Source organism: Aethalodelphis obliquidens, unplaced genomic scaffold, assembly GCF_003676395.1.
Source record: "Aethalodelphis obliquidens isolate GAN/ISIS:26980383/991018 unplaced genomic scaffold, ASM367639v1 scaffold2, whole genome shotgun sequence".
Classification (NCBI taxonomy): Eukaryota; Metazoa; Chordata; class Mammalia; order Artiodactyla; family Delphinidae; genus Aethalodelphis; species Aethalodelphis obliquidens.
Genome location: NW_020837946.1, coordinates 93,312,474 through 93,326,864, shown reverse-complemented (window position 1 = coordinate 93,326,864; position 14,391 = coordinate 93,312,474). Strand labels below are relative to the sequence as shown.

Below are 14,391 nucleotides of genomic sequence, written 5' to 3'. Positions count from 1 at the left end.
TAGAAATTAAGAAAATGGGTATGGTACAAGTCACAGAAAAGACAGAACAATGACAGAGTAGAGAATCCAAACAAAACCAAGTGTATATATATTGTGAAACCAAATGTAACAACAAATAAAAATTATATATACATATTATGTTTTATTATCTACTTCTAATCATCATAAAGCTTTTTCTAAGCATCACAAATAATCTAGAAACCCTAAGGGAAAAGACATAAATTTCGACACTAAAATAATTTACACTATGTCATAGAAAAACAGCATTAAAAAGTTAAAAAGACAAATTTCAAAATGAGAATAAAGGCAAAATACATGACAAGGAGTTAAAAACCTAGGAAGTAATTTCTTTAAAATTACTAAGGGACTATGATAGATAACAACAGTCTATTCAAGAGAGTAGACAACAGGGCTTCCCTGCTGGCGCAGTGGTTGGGAATCTGCCTGCCAATGCAGGGGACGCAGGTTCGAGCCCTGGTCTGGGAAGATCCCACATGCCGCGAAGCAACTAAGCCCGTGAGCCACAACTACTGAGCCTGCAAGTCTGGAGCCTGTGCTCCGCAACAGGAGAGGCCACGACAGTGAGAGGCCTGCTCACCGCGATGAAGAGTGGCCCCCGTTCGCTGCAACTGGAGAAAACCCTCGCACAGAAACGAAGACCCAACCCAGCCAAAAATAAATACATAAATAAATTTATTAAAAAAAAAGAGTAGACAACAATGGACAATATACACATAAAAGATGCTCAACATAAACAGAATTCAACTAGACAGAATTAAATAAATGAGGGATCACTTTTCACAATCATACTGGATAGAATAAAAGATGGGAAACAGGTGCTCTCACACACTGTTAGGAAAGAAAATAGGCATAACCTTTCTGTAGAGCAATTTAGGAATTACAGAGTATTGTATTAATAAATAACACTAAATAATACTATTTCTAAAAAGTTAGATTTAAGGGATAATCAGGCAAACATACAAAAATGGTGTTCATGACAGCATTGCTTTTAAAAGTTAATAATTGATCCAGCAATCCTACTTCTGGGTATACATACGTGTATATACATACCCAGAAGTATACATATACATGTACGTGTACATGTATATACATGTATATATCGGGACTTCCCTGGTGGCACAGTGGTTAAGAATCCGCCTGCCAATGCAGGAGACACAGGTTCGATGCCTGGTCTGGGAAGATCCCACATGCCACGGAGCAACTAAGCCTGTGTGCCACAGCTACTGAGTCTGCGCTCAAGAGCCTGTGAGCCACAACTACTGAGCCCTCGTGCCACAACTACTGAAGCCCGCGTGCCTAGAGCCCGTGCTCCGCAACAAGAGAAGCCACCACAACAAGAAGCCTGCACACCACAACGAAGAGTAGCCCCTTCTCGCCACAACTAGAGAAAGCCCATGCACAGCAAAGGAGACCCAACGCAGCCAAAAATAAGTGAATAATACATGTGTATATATATATATACACCCAGAAGTATACATACGTATATACATATATCCGAAAGAACACCTATATCCAAAAGAACTAAAAACATATCTTGAAGAGATATACGCACCCATTCACTGCAGCATTATTCACAATAGCCAAGAAGTGGAAGCAACCTAAATGTTCACTGGCAGATGAATGGATAAATAAAATATGGTGTATACAAACAATGGAATATTAATTCAGCCTTAAAAAAAAAAGGAAGTCCTGTCATATGCCACAACATGAATGAACAATGAGGGCATGACGCTAAGTGAAATAACCCAGTTACAGAAGGACAAATACTACATGATTCCATTTATATGCGGCATCTAAAGTCAAACTCTTAGAAAACAGAAAGTAGAATGGTGGTTGCCAGGGGCTGCAGGAGGCAGGAAAAGAAAAGTTGTTGATCAACGAGTACAGAGTCTCAGTTTTGCAAGATGAAAAGGTTCCAGAGATCTGTTGCATGACAAGGTGCATATACTTAACACTACTGTTCTGTACGCTTACAATTGGTTAAGATGGTAAAGTTTATATATTTTTTAGCACAATCAAAAAAGAAGTTAATCAAAAATAATGTAAATATCCATCAGCTAGGAACTGGTTATGTTAGAAACGTACAATGTAATACCAGAGAGCCATCAAAACTGATATTGAGGACTTCCCTGGTGGCACAGTGGTTAAGAATCCGCCTGCCAATGCAGGCCCGTGCGCCACAACTACTGAGCCTGCGCTCTAGAGCCCGCGTGCCACAACTATTAAAGCCTGCACGCCTAGAGCCCGTGCTCTGCAACAAAAGAAGCCACCGCAATGAGAAGCCCGAGCACTGCAACGAAGAGTAGCCCCCATTCACCACAACTAGAGGAAGCCTGCACGCAGCAACGAAGACCCAATGCAGCTAAAAATAAATAAATAAAATAAATAAATTTATTTTTTAAAAAGCTACTGATTTTCAGTCATATCCACAGCCTATTTTTGAGTCAAAAACAGTTTACAAAAAGAGCAAAGTAGGGGACTTCCCTGGTGGTCCAGCGGTTAAGACTCCACACTCACAATGCAGGGGACCCAGGTTCAATCCCTGGTCAGGGAACTAGATCCTGCAGGATGCAATGAAGATCCCTCACAAGGCAACGAAGATCCTGAATGCTGCAACTAAGACCCAGCGCAGCCAAAATAAATAAATATTTTTTTAAAAAAAGAGCAAAGTAGTATTATACTACTCATACACACGTCTGTACCTATTAGGGATCTGTAAGGATATTCAGCAAGATTTAATAGTCGTATCTTTAACAGGAATACAGATTACTTTCTTTTTTATATTTTCCTGTATTTTTAAATACAATGAGTATGTATTAGGTGATGCCAAAGGATAGCTCAAAAGAGGAAGTGACTGCCACCACTGGTTCCAGAATCCTAGGATGGAATTTCACATTTCTCACTATATGCCTGGCACATATTGGGGGATCAACAAATATTTGAGAGGCAGAAATCAGCAGTGGTTAAGAGCTCAGGAATGAGACAGATCTGGATATGAATCTCAGTTCCAAAATTTTCTAATCAAGGCCTTAAAGTCTTATTCAGGGTGGGGAGGGATAAACTGGGAGATCAGGATTGATATACATACCACTATATATAAAATAGATAACTAATAAGGACGTACTGTATAGCACAGGGAACTCTATTAAATACTCTGTAATGACGTATATGGGGAAAGAACCTAAAAAAGAGTGGATATATGTATATGTATGACTGATGCACTGTGTTATAGGTAGTAACGAACACAACATTTTAAATCAACTGTACCACAATAAAAATTTTTTTAAGTCTTATTGAACTTCACTGAACTCCAACTTCTTCAAGTATAAAACATCACAGAACAATACTTGCCCATTGCTGAAGGGAACATGTACTGAAAGCACTTAACACCATTCCTGGCTCAGAGGAAACACTCAATAAAATGATGGCCATTACTATTTATTGACTTGATTTACACTAGAAGCCCTCACGACAAAAAAAAATAAGCATTTATATAAGACTCTTCTGTTTAATTGTATGAAATTCCCAGCTGCATTAAAAAGCAAGAGTCAACACTTTCTTTGGTGGAACCAGAACACTGTGGCTGAAATGTATGATTACATTCCTATATCTAGAAGGATTACAACATAAAATTTACCATCTAGTTGATGCATAAACACAACTCATGAGTATAGGACACAGACTTATTAGTGCTTCAATTTAAAAAAAATAAAGAAAATATGCTTATTTCAGTCCACAAGTAGAATGGAAAAAGTAACTACAAAACATGACTAATGAAGATTTGACTTAGTTTAGAGAGAGATTAGAAGAACAAGTAACACTACGATTCATTTTGTTTGGCCTGTTTTCCTCACTACTTTTGGACGAGGAGCCTGTCTTTTTGGCACTGCTCTCCCCGCAAAGTCTGGCATAGTGCCTAATACAGTATAAGTGCTCAATAAATATTTACAAGATGATTTCTAAGAGAAAGTCTTAGTGAAACCGCAGGGAAAATTGAGTTAGAATTTATCTGAGAAAGTCTCAGTCAAAATGATTGGCAAGAGTTTAAAATGAGAGCCATCAGGTTTGGGGAGGGAAGGCCTTTCCTGATAACACCTGCATCTCTTTTGTTCAATGAGTTTCCCAAGCAACCTCAAACGGAACGTCCAACAGTAAAAACACACTCAACTTTGTCCCCCGACGGCGGGGGGGGGGGGCATAAACCAGGGCCTAACGTGCTAAGCTTGTTAGGCTTTTGGCTCCAACGTCTTTCTAATGACCTGTCGACACTTGTTTAATGTATGCTTTACATTAAAAACAAACAAACCAAAAAAAGAATGGGACGATTCTTATCAATCATGAGCCCTTCTGTAGCGTTTCTCCTTCGAACCAGACTTTAGAAGTTGGTTTGTAAGAGTGGGAGGAGTTAGCTCAGAACTTCTGAACCGGTTCTTTTTAGTCAAACTGAAGACGTGAAGGTTTTAGAGGCACCCTCCACAAATATATGGGTGCAATCTAATCCTGAGCAACTCAAAAGACAAAAAAAGTGAGACTCGGGGAGTGAAGAGTGCGGTGGAGCATGGCATTCTGGACTTGGGAACTACCCTCCCCCCATCCCATTTCACCCACTCTTAATTAAAATGCAATTAAATTCCATTCAGCTATCTCTCACGTAAGAAACTACCAACTTGCCCGCCACGCCGCTCCCAGACGGCCACACCTGGTGTATTCGCTGCAGAATCTCCAACTCCCGCCACAGGTTTGGCCTGTGTCCGCCGCAAAGCGGAAGTCACTTCAAAGACACAAACTGAAAGTAAGAGAGTCTAAATACCAGGAATCTAAAACTCCTACGGCGTTCTTAGAAAACTCTTCCTCGACTACCTTTCGCTTGTAACCCTTCTTTCTTCTGCTAGGTTGGTGAAAAGGCTTCACCACAGCCCTGCGACTACTTCCCCGCCCCAAACTCCAAATCATTCAAAAGTTTGTCCTTTCTCATTGGCCAATGAGGCGGCGTGGGTACCGCCCAAGAACTACAATTCCCGTCAGGCCTTGCGGGAAGCAAACGGATGAGCTGAAATGGGCGGAGGCAAAGCACGCTGGGAACTGTAGTCGGCTGCAAGCCGAAGAGGGCAATCACCCCGCCTTTCCTCGCTGAGGCTGGAGAACCAGGTGTTCGGCTTAGAGCCTGTTACTGCTGAGGGGAGGAGCCAAGTCCTTAAGCAGCAGTCCCCACTTCCCACCACATGGAGGACGAAAATTTTCCTTTACTCCTATAAAGCAATATAAATACTCCTTGAAAAAATATGTTTGTCTTTCCAATACCTCCAGGTCAGTAAAAACTTCCAGAACTCCCCCACCTCGGGCTCCGACTCGTGGGAAAAGGTGGCTCTTTTACAAGTGGGCAAAATGGCTGTCCTCTTAGGTTTATCATTGGTTGTCCTTTGCGTCCTTCAAGGGCGGATACTTACAGCCGATTGGCTCTTTTTCCCTTGTGGGTGGAGAAAGACTTGTCCTGGCTCTCCCGCGGCCCGGGAGGAGATGAAGGGGTGGAGAGAAGGCAGTTTGTTCAGGCGTGATTGGATGATCCTCATGTCACTCCGAGGATGTACAACCTATGATTTGTCTACTGTCCCTCAAAGAGAACGAAGAGGCGGGGCTAGTGCGTGGTGGGAAGGGGCGGGATTTTGCCAGCCGTGGCTGCCGCTGGAGCCGGTGTCCGGGCTGGTGATGGGGTTAATTCCCTTTCGTAAGACTCTTACTTGCACCCACCCAGCCCCGCCGTCGCCCCGCCGCGCCGCGCTCCAACCGCCTCCTCCTTCTCCTCCTCCTCAGTAACGCGGGTAAGAGATGCCCTCCCTTCCCCCCTCCAGCTCCCCGGGAATAACGCGCTTCGCTCCCCTCCCCCGCCCGCCAACCGGTAGCGCTAACGGAGAAGGAGGCAGTCAGGGGAGAAGATGTGGTGTGTGCGAAGGTGGCCTTCCCCGCCGAGCGGTCGGCGCTCCAGTCAGGGCCCCGCCGAGGTGCTGCGGCTGCCAGCCTCGCCGGGAGGTCGGGTTCCGAGGGAGCCCCGGCTCGCTTGGCCCGCCGCTGCGGCTGCGACTGCATCTGCATCCAGTACCTTGTGCCCACCGCCCCCACCCGGGGGCCATGTGAAAAGCAAACCCCTCGAGGCCTAGCGGAGGAGGCAGGGGAAAGGTTCCCAAGTCCCTGCCATGGCTGCTGCTGCTTGCTTTTGCAGCCCTAGGGACTCGGGAACCAGCCACAGCAGGCCTGCCCGGAGCGGGTGCCGTGCGTGGCTCTGCTCTCCCGGGTGGCTGGCGCCGGTGCCTCAGGCTCCCCGGCCCACCCCACGGCCGTCACCCCCGGCCTTGCACCCCGAGAATTTTTAGAAAGGAAGTAAGGCATTCCGACCGTTTGGTGAAATGTTAGGTGGTGCATTTTGCGTGTGGTACCAGAAAAAGCACAATGGGAATATTACAAAGAAAGTTGAATGACTGTCAGTGCCACGGACTTCGGGGATCAGATTTACACACATTATGGGTGAGCCTTAGGCCCTGCCCCCCAGATTCTTGTGTGATTGAAGTTTTTCCTCGCTCTCTTTTTTTGTTGCTAGGTGCAGAGGAGAGTGCCTCTGCTCTTATGCAGAAACAAACTGTTGAGGCTATCAGGTCCCGCGTATAATTGGGGTAGCAAGTCAACTAAGTAAAAGACAAAGAGAGCTTAGTAAATAGCAGATGATTTTTCTAATATGATTTTCGTGAAAAAAAAAAAAACTGTGTGTGTGTATATATATATGTGTATATTTGTATATATGTATATGCATGTATGTATATATCTCTGAGGTTATGGTTTGCCTGATTGTAATTCTGAAGAAACCCTCTGCTTTTAGCCTAAATGTCTATGATTACAAGAACTTTGGAATAATGAAAAGATGGTTAAAGTCAAACTGGCAGCCCACCTACTTGTAATATTTGAAACAGTAAAATCTGTGTGATATTTAACATAGTAGGATACCAGTGTGACTAGGTTAATTGGACACACCTCAGCTTAACAGAATTTGACATATTTGGCCATATTTGAGAGGGAATGCTAACAAAATTTGACATATTTGGCCATATTTGAAAGGGAATGCTTCTTTCTCACGCGTTGATTGAGTGCTCATCTTCTCAGCCCTTGCTTCTTTGTGGGGGGTGAATATGTTCTTAAATAATGGATTCTATAATTTGTTGTGGACATGTCTGTAATCAGAGGTAAAACCCCGGGCCCAGTCCTGAGGCTTACTTGTTACCAGAATAAACTTGGGTTCTGAAGAAATAGCTGAGTTTTGACTAAGCATTGGACCATTTCTTCAGGGTCTGAGAAGACTAAAATGGTTTAATGATCTTCCATATTCCATAACTAATATACCTAGATAGAGAATTGACATAGATCCACAGATTCAGGACCTGAAAGAAATTTGGATGGTGTGTTAGAATTAAAAAATGAAACCCTGAGTATAACCCTGAAGGGTGAGTCCCCTCAGCTCCCCCCAAAAAGTACCCATAGCATACATTACTCAGCATAGCATTTTCTAAAACTTGTTTGGGTAATTGATAAATTACTATAATGCTTTAAATCTCACGTGCCTTATGTACAGAAAGGGTGATGAAAATGTAGGAGGCATCTGTATTCTCTTAATAGCTGCAGGACCCCTCTATGAGCCTCAGTTCAGTTTCCTCATCTATAAAATGGGGGTGGTTATGCTTAACTCATGGAGTTGTGAGGATTAGAGATGAAGTATGTAAAGCCTCTCACATTGTGCCTAACACATAGTATGTATCAATATGTTAAATATTAACTATTGTTATTTTCACACATTAAGAGAATGAGTTTGTTTCTCAAATGCATACAGTATTGTTGGAGCCTCAGAACATGTTCTGTTAGTGAGGAGTACTGTGGGGATTTTCGTTTATGCTGTGACTTTAAGTGCAGTTTGTAATTAGCCATTTTCAAAGGGAAAGGTTTGTGGGAAATTGATCATCAGGTACAAAAGAGTTATTTATTTTACAGGAGATTTTTTTAAAATAATTTTTTGGAAACATCTAGTCTTTGTTGTTTGATTTATTTTTATTATTATTTTTTGGCTGCGTTGGGTTTTTTTGCTGTGCACAGGCTTCCTCTAGTTGCATCGAGCCAGGGCTACTCTTCATTGCTGTGCGTGGGCTTCTCATTGTGTTGGCTTCTCTTGTTGCGTAGCACGGACTCTAGGCGCACAGGCTTCAGTAGTTGTGGCTCGTGGGCTCTAGAGTGCAGGCTCAGTAGTTGTGGCTTGCATGCTCAGTAGTTGTGGCTCGTGGGCTCTAGGGTGCAGGCTCAGTAGTTGTGGCACACGGGCTTAGTTGCTCTGTGGCATGTGGGATCTTCCCGGACCAGGGCTCAAACCTGTGTCCCCTGCATTGGCAGGCAGATTCTTAACCACTGCGCCACCAGTGAAGTCCCTATAGGAGATTTTTCTATTTTGCAGTAAAATGCAGGTGTTTGTTGACTATTTCAAATGGATTATCTGGAATAAAAGTGTGTGGTAAATTATTTTAGTGATAAATCATTATAATATCTTTAAATTTTATTTAGCTGATGTTTCAAGATCAAGTTTATATAGTTGCTTTCCACATTCATTGTGCTACCAGGGGCAAGCAACCGTTGAACTCTTTATGGTGTTAAGATTAAGCAAGTTGTTTGAATTCGTTATGGCCATAGACTTACTACTGTTTTGTTGCTGTTTTTAGTTCTCATTATTTACCAGTTCTTAAGTGTTTCTTTTCTGTGGTACAACATGCCAGACACACTGTTCCTTTCTCCTCCCAGGCACTTTTGAAAACATACTGGGTCTTCACACATAATAGTGTCCTTGGAGTTTGTACAGTGAGACAAATTTAAAGTTAGCCTGAAAACAGTTTTATTATGACTTCTGACAGTAATTCCAGGCCAGGGTTCAAGGCAGCTACACCTTATGCTGAATAGCGAGCTGAAATATATAAATGTTATGGTGGACCTCCGAAGTTACTGAACCCAGTACAGTTGGATGCTCCTTCGAGGGACATTAAATGGCAGCAGCGTAGAAAATTTTGTAAATTGAAATACACTTTTTCAAATATTATGCAGAAGACAAGAATTGCCAAGTAATGAAAGAGATGTTCTTGTACTGGCACTATAGAACACATAATTATACCCATTTGAGTTAATGTTAAGTTTTGTGGGTTAAAATAAATATATTTATTTTTATTTATTTTATTTTTGGCTGCATCGGGTCTCCGTTGCTGCGCACGGGCTTTCTCTAGTTGAAGTGAGCGGGGGCTACTCTTTGTTGTGGTGTGCAGGCTTCTCACTGCAGTGGCTTCTCTTGTTGCAGAGTACGGGCTCTAGGCACGTGGGCTTCAGTAGTTGTGGCTTGCGGGCTTTAGAGCGCAGGCTCAGTAGTTGTGGCGCATGGGTTTAGTTGCTCCGCAGCATGTGGGATCTTCCCAGACCAGGGATCGAACCCGTGTCCCGTGCATTGGCAGGTGGGTTCTTAACCACTGTGCCACCAGGGAAGTCCCTAATGTTAAGTTTTAATTCCTTAGAAATAAAGAAGCACTGAGAGTTGATAAGAGTTTTATTTTTTCCATTCTTGAAAATGTTACAATAATAAATCCTTAAGACTGATAGGTTTATATTATATTGTTGCTATTTGCATTAGAAAATCTCACTATTAACACTTTCATGATCTATTGTAAATATGTTGGGCAGCCTGTATGTCAAAAAGGTGTGGTTCCAAATGATAGTGAACTTTTCAGATAGCACTTGCTGCTCCAAACCACAGAATCAGTACACTATCTTTGCAGTCATATCTACATACAGTGATGATAACTTACTACTTATAACTTAAGATGAATAAACTAAGATGTTATTATAAAGAGAAGGGAGCGTGTCTGTTTGTTCTCGGTATAATAGTAGTCTTTTTCTGAAGGAGTAAAATAATTTTCCCACCTGATCCCTGTGAATTCTGATAATGCTTACTAGTAATACAGACATGGGCAAAGAGTCAAATCATATAATCAAACAATTTTATTAAGTTAACTTTGCTTTCCAAATAAGGATATGTTACATAGTAACAGATTTGCTTATACCTGATAAGTATGTGTATTTTTCTAGGATTTAATTCAATAGTTATTGGCTGGTGGTTGAAATAAGAGATGAGTTATTTAATCCTGGCTCAAAACTAGTTCTCTACCTTATTTTCCTGCAATTTGTTTTTTTATTCCCAGATTTTATCCTTTATTATTTTGCCTCTTCTTACCTTTTTAGTTTCCACACATACCTATTAACTTGAAATTTTTTCCTATGAGTTTTGAAAGCCTACACTTCATGATTTTTGTTATTTTCTTTGCCATCTGAGTTGTAGATTTGCGACTTTTTTCTTAATTTCTACCTGTAAGCTCACTTCTCCAAGCAAATTGTGACGTTTTTGAGCCTTCTTATTTCATAAATACTAGACCACATAACATGTTTAAATGATTGTTCTTGTAGCCTGCTTGACTAAAGTTTTCATCTACAACTCCCTAAAGCTACTTTCTCTCCAAAAGAAATTAAGTATGGAACATAAACTACATTCATTTTTAACTCTTGACCTTTGTTCTTAAAAGTCAATAATTTGATATTGTCTTGTCTTAAGAGTTTAAAGTACTATAATTTGACTTCTCCCAACTTTAGCTTGATCAGTGACAGATATAATTTACTTTTGTGGTCTGCTTGTGCAATTAACTTCACTAATCTGCCTTCTACATGAAAGAAGTTCCATACTGGTATAAAATATCACCTTACAGTCTGAGTTAGAAGTTTAACTAACTGCAGATTTCACTTTGTTGTCTTGGCCCTCACTGGGGAGGGCAGCTATGGGATTTAAAGGGTTTTTTTTCTTTAAGTTTTCATGTTGTGGGGGGAAAAAATCTGTACCTATATGCAAAGCAATGGCTTAAATGAGCATAAGGCCTTCATGTTAAAAGTCCTCTTGGGGAAGCAGCTTATTACAGAAGTTCTGTGTTTAAAAATAAGTGTCTTTTTACTGGAAACAACCCAAATACCCCTCAGTGACTGAATGGTTAAACAACATATGCTATATCCATTCCATGGAATACTATGCAGCAATAAAAAGGAACAAACCATAGTATATAGCAACTTGATGGATCTTGAAGGAATTATGCCAAGTGAAAAAAACAATCTTGAAGTGGGATAACCACATGGTTCCATTTATATAACATTCTCAAAATGAAAAAATTAGAATGCAGATCCGTGGTTGCCAAGCATTGGGGATGGGGTGGGAGGATAAGGGTGGTTGTGACTCTAAAGGGTTAACATGAGGGATCTTTGCGGTGATTGAACAGCTCTGTATCTTGATTGTGGTGGTGGTTACATAAATCTATATACATGTGATAAAATTACATAGAAACACACACGAAGGAGTGCATGTAAAATTGGTAAAATCTGAATAAAATTGTGGATTACATCAGTGTCAATACCTGGTTTTGATATTGAACTACACTTACACAGTCATCCCATGTTATCCACTGGGAATTGGTTCCAGGACTCCCCTTGGATACCAAAATTCACAAGTGCTCAAGTCCCTTGTATAAAATGGCATAGTATTTGCATATAACCTATGTTCATTTTCCCATATACTTTAAACCATATCTAGATTACTTATAATACCAAATGCTATTAAGTCGTTGTATTGATAACTACAATGCAAATGCTGCATAAATAGTTGCCAGTGCACGGCAAGTTCAAGTTTTGCTTTTTGGAACTTTCTGAAATTTTTTTCCTGAGTATTTTCAGTCTGTTGGTTGGATCCACAGATATGAAACCTATGGATATGGAAGGCCAACTGTATAATGTTATCATTGGGGGAAACTGGATGAAGAGTACATGAGAGCTTGCTGTACTGTTTTTTACACTTCATGTGAATCTATAATTATTTTAAAATTATTAAGTCAATTACAGAAAAAAAATACCCTTTACTTATATGTATGTTCCTGTATAGTATTGGGAAAAGAGCATCTGTTTTTTGTTTTGTTTTGTTTAATTAATTAATTTATTTTTGGCTGCGTTTGTCTTCCCTGCTGCATGTGGGCTTTTTCTAGTTGTGGCACGGGGACAACTATTCGTTGTGGTGTGCAGGCTTCTCATTGCGGTAGCTTCTGTTGTTGCAGAGCACGGGCTCTAGGCACGTGGGCTTCAGTAATTGTGGCATACGGGCTTAGTTGCTCTGCAGCATGTGGGATCTTCCTGGACGAGGGCTCAAACCTATGTCCGCTGCATTGGCAGGTAGATTCTTAACCACTGCGCCACCAGGAAGTCCCAAAGCCTCTGTTTTTAAACAAATATCCTCTGCAAAATACCAGTCATACATTTCTTATTGTTCATGTACATCTGCATGCAATAGAAATACTTCTACGTCAAGCATACCCAACACGCAGTTTCCATTTTCATTTTATATGCCTTGTTTCCCCTAAATGCCAGTTCATTCTTATTTTATTAGGGCTTGCTGCCTTTCACTTTACAAGCTCACTTCATATGAACTAGAAAGAATCTGATATCAGTCATCTATATTGTTCATTTTCCTGTTGCTAGAAAAGGATTTTGTCAAGGGAGGCTGTACATTCATTATTCAACTAAATAATTGCATTTTAAGCAATTGATCATCTGTAAAACAAAATAAAAGATTTTGTTCTCTTGTAAAGACAGCAAATGAGGTATAATTTGGGGGAAGAAAATGATATTAGTGCTTGTTAAGTTATACTATGGTTATAATGCGACCATGAACCTTTTCATACAAAAGTATTAAATGTTTTAAAGCATGTGGGAAGATTGTGAGGAGGTCAGAAGTACAAGTTGTAGGCCACCAATTTGGGGAAGGTACACTTTCTGTGATATGGTTGATCTTGATCCATTTTGAATGAATTTTTGTGTATGGTGTGAGGTAGGAGTACAAATTCATTCTTTTACATGCAGGTATCCTTTTTTTTTTCTTAATCTCAGCACCATTTGTTATTCTTTCTCCATTGAATTGTTTTAGCACCTTTGTTGACCATAACTGTAGAAGATTAGTTCTCAATTTTCAATTCTATTCCATTTTATTTATTTATTTATTTATTTATTTTTAACATCTTTTTTGGAGTATAATTGCTTTACAGTGGTATGTTAGTTTCTGCTGTATGACAAAGTGAATCAGCTATACATATACATACATCCCGATATCCTACATCCCCATATCTCCTCCCTCTCGCACCTCCTTCCCACCATCCCTATCCCATCCCTCTAGGTGGATACATATTCCATTGATTTATATGTCTGTCATTATGCCAGTAGTCCCACAATGCTTGATTATGTAACTTTGTAAAAAAGTTTTGAAATTGGGACATGTGAGTCCTCTAACTTTGTTATTCTCTTCCAAGATTGCTTGGCTATTCTGGATCCTTTTTATTTCTATACGTAGTTTAAGATCAGCTTGCCAGTTTCTGCCAAGAAAGTAGCTTGGATTTTGATAGGGTTGTGTCAAATAGGTAGGTCAATTTGGCAATATGGGGAATATTGCCATTTTAACAATATTGAGAGGATTTCTTTACTATTTAGTGATTCATTTTTTGAAAAGTAATAAACTTACTGCTTGTTAACCTAAATACAGTTGAACCTCCATATCTGTTGGTTCCACATACATGGATTCAACCAACAGTGAGTCGAAAAATAGTTTAAAAAAAAAAAATTTCCAGGAGGTTCCAAAAACAAAACAGCTCGCCATGTTTGGGAGACTATTTATATAGAATTTATATTATGTTTACAACAATTTATGTAGTATTTACATTGCATTAGGTATTATAAATAATCTAGAGATGACTTTAAAGTATACCGGAGGATATATGAAGGTTATAGGCAAATACTGTGCCATTTTATATGAGGGACTTGAGCATTCATGGATTTTGGTACCCAAGGGGGATCCTAGAACCAATCCCCCATGGATATTGAGGGATAACTGTATCATATTTTACGAAAAATATATTTTCAAAACGAAAACATAACGAGAAGAATGGCATTGTCTTACATTTTTGCAGATCTCCATAATGTCTGGTTAATAAGAAGATAGCCAGGTTCTCATATATGTTTTTGCATTCACTCTAATATGATATGTGGTTTTGGTAGAAACATAAGACAATTTGGCCTCATACAGATACGTAGGGGAAAGAGGAGGACCTCGTGCACCCTTTGAAAGCATTTTGATGATCTGCAGTGGTCATTGGTCCATACTTTGAGAACAGCTTGTTCAGTGGAAAGAAATATCTTTGGAAACTCAGAAATTTGGTGAAAGTCATAAGTCTGCCA

General features: G+C 40.2%; 2 protein-coding genes across 14 annotated transcripts in view; one reads left to right on the top strand and one right to left on the bottom strand.

Moving 5' to 3' along the window:
- Positions 1–4,938, bottom strand: part of ZRANB3 (zinc finger RANBP2-type containing 3) — a 297,735-nt gene extending 292,797 nt beyond the window's left edge. For all 3 annotated transcript variants that reach the window (XM_027132316.1, XM_027132307.1, XM_027132325.1), the window contains exon 1: positions 4,721–4,938. The gene's annotated coding sequence lies outside the window, so the exon portion shown is untranslated. The remainder of the gene's footprint in view (positions 1–4,720) is intronic.
- Positions 4,939–5,652: 714 nt separating this feature from the next.
- The window catches only part of R3HDM1 (R3H domain containing 1), a 181,318-nt gene continuing 172,579 nt past the window's right edge, over positions 5,653–14,391 (top strand). For 3 of the 11 annotated variants that reach the window (XM_027132284.1, XM_027132224.1, XM_027132213.1), the window contains exon 1: positions 5,653–5,840. The gene's annotated coding sequence lies outside the window, so the exon portion shown is untranslated. The remainder of the gene's footprint in view (positions 5,841–14,391) is intronic. The other 8 variants (XM_027132233.1, XM_027132193.1, XM_027132244.1 and 5 more) reach the window with 4 other exon arrangements.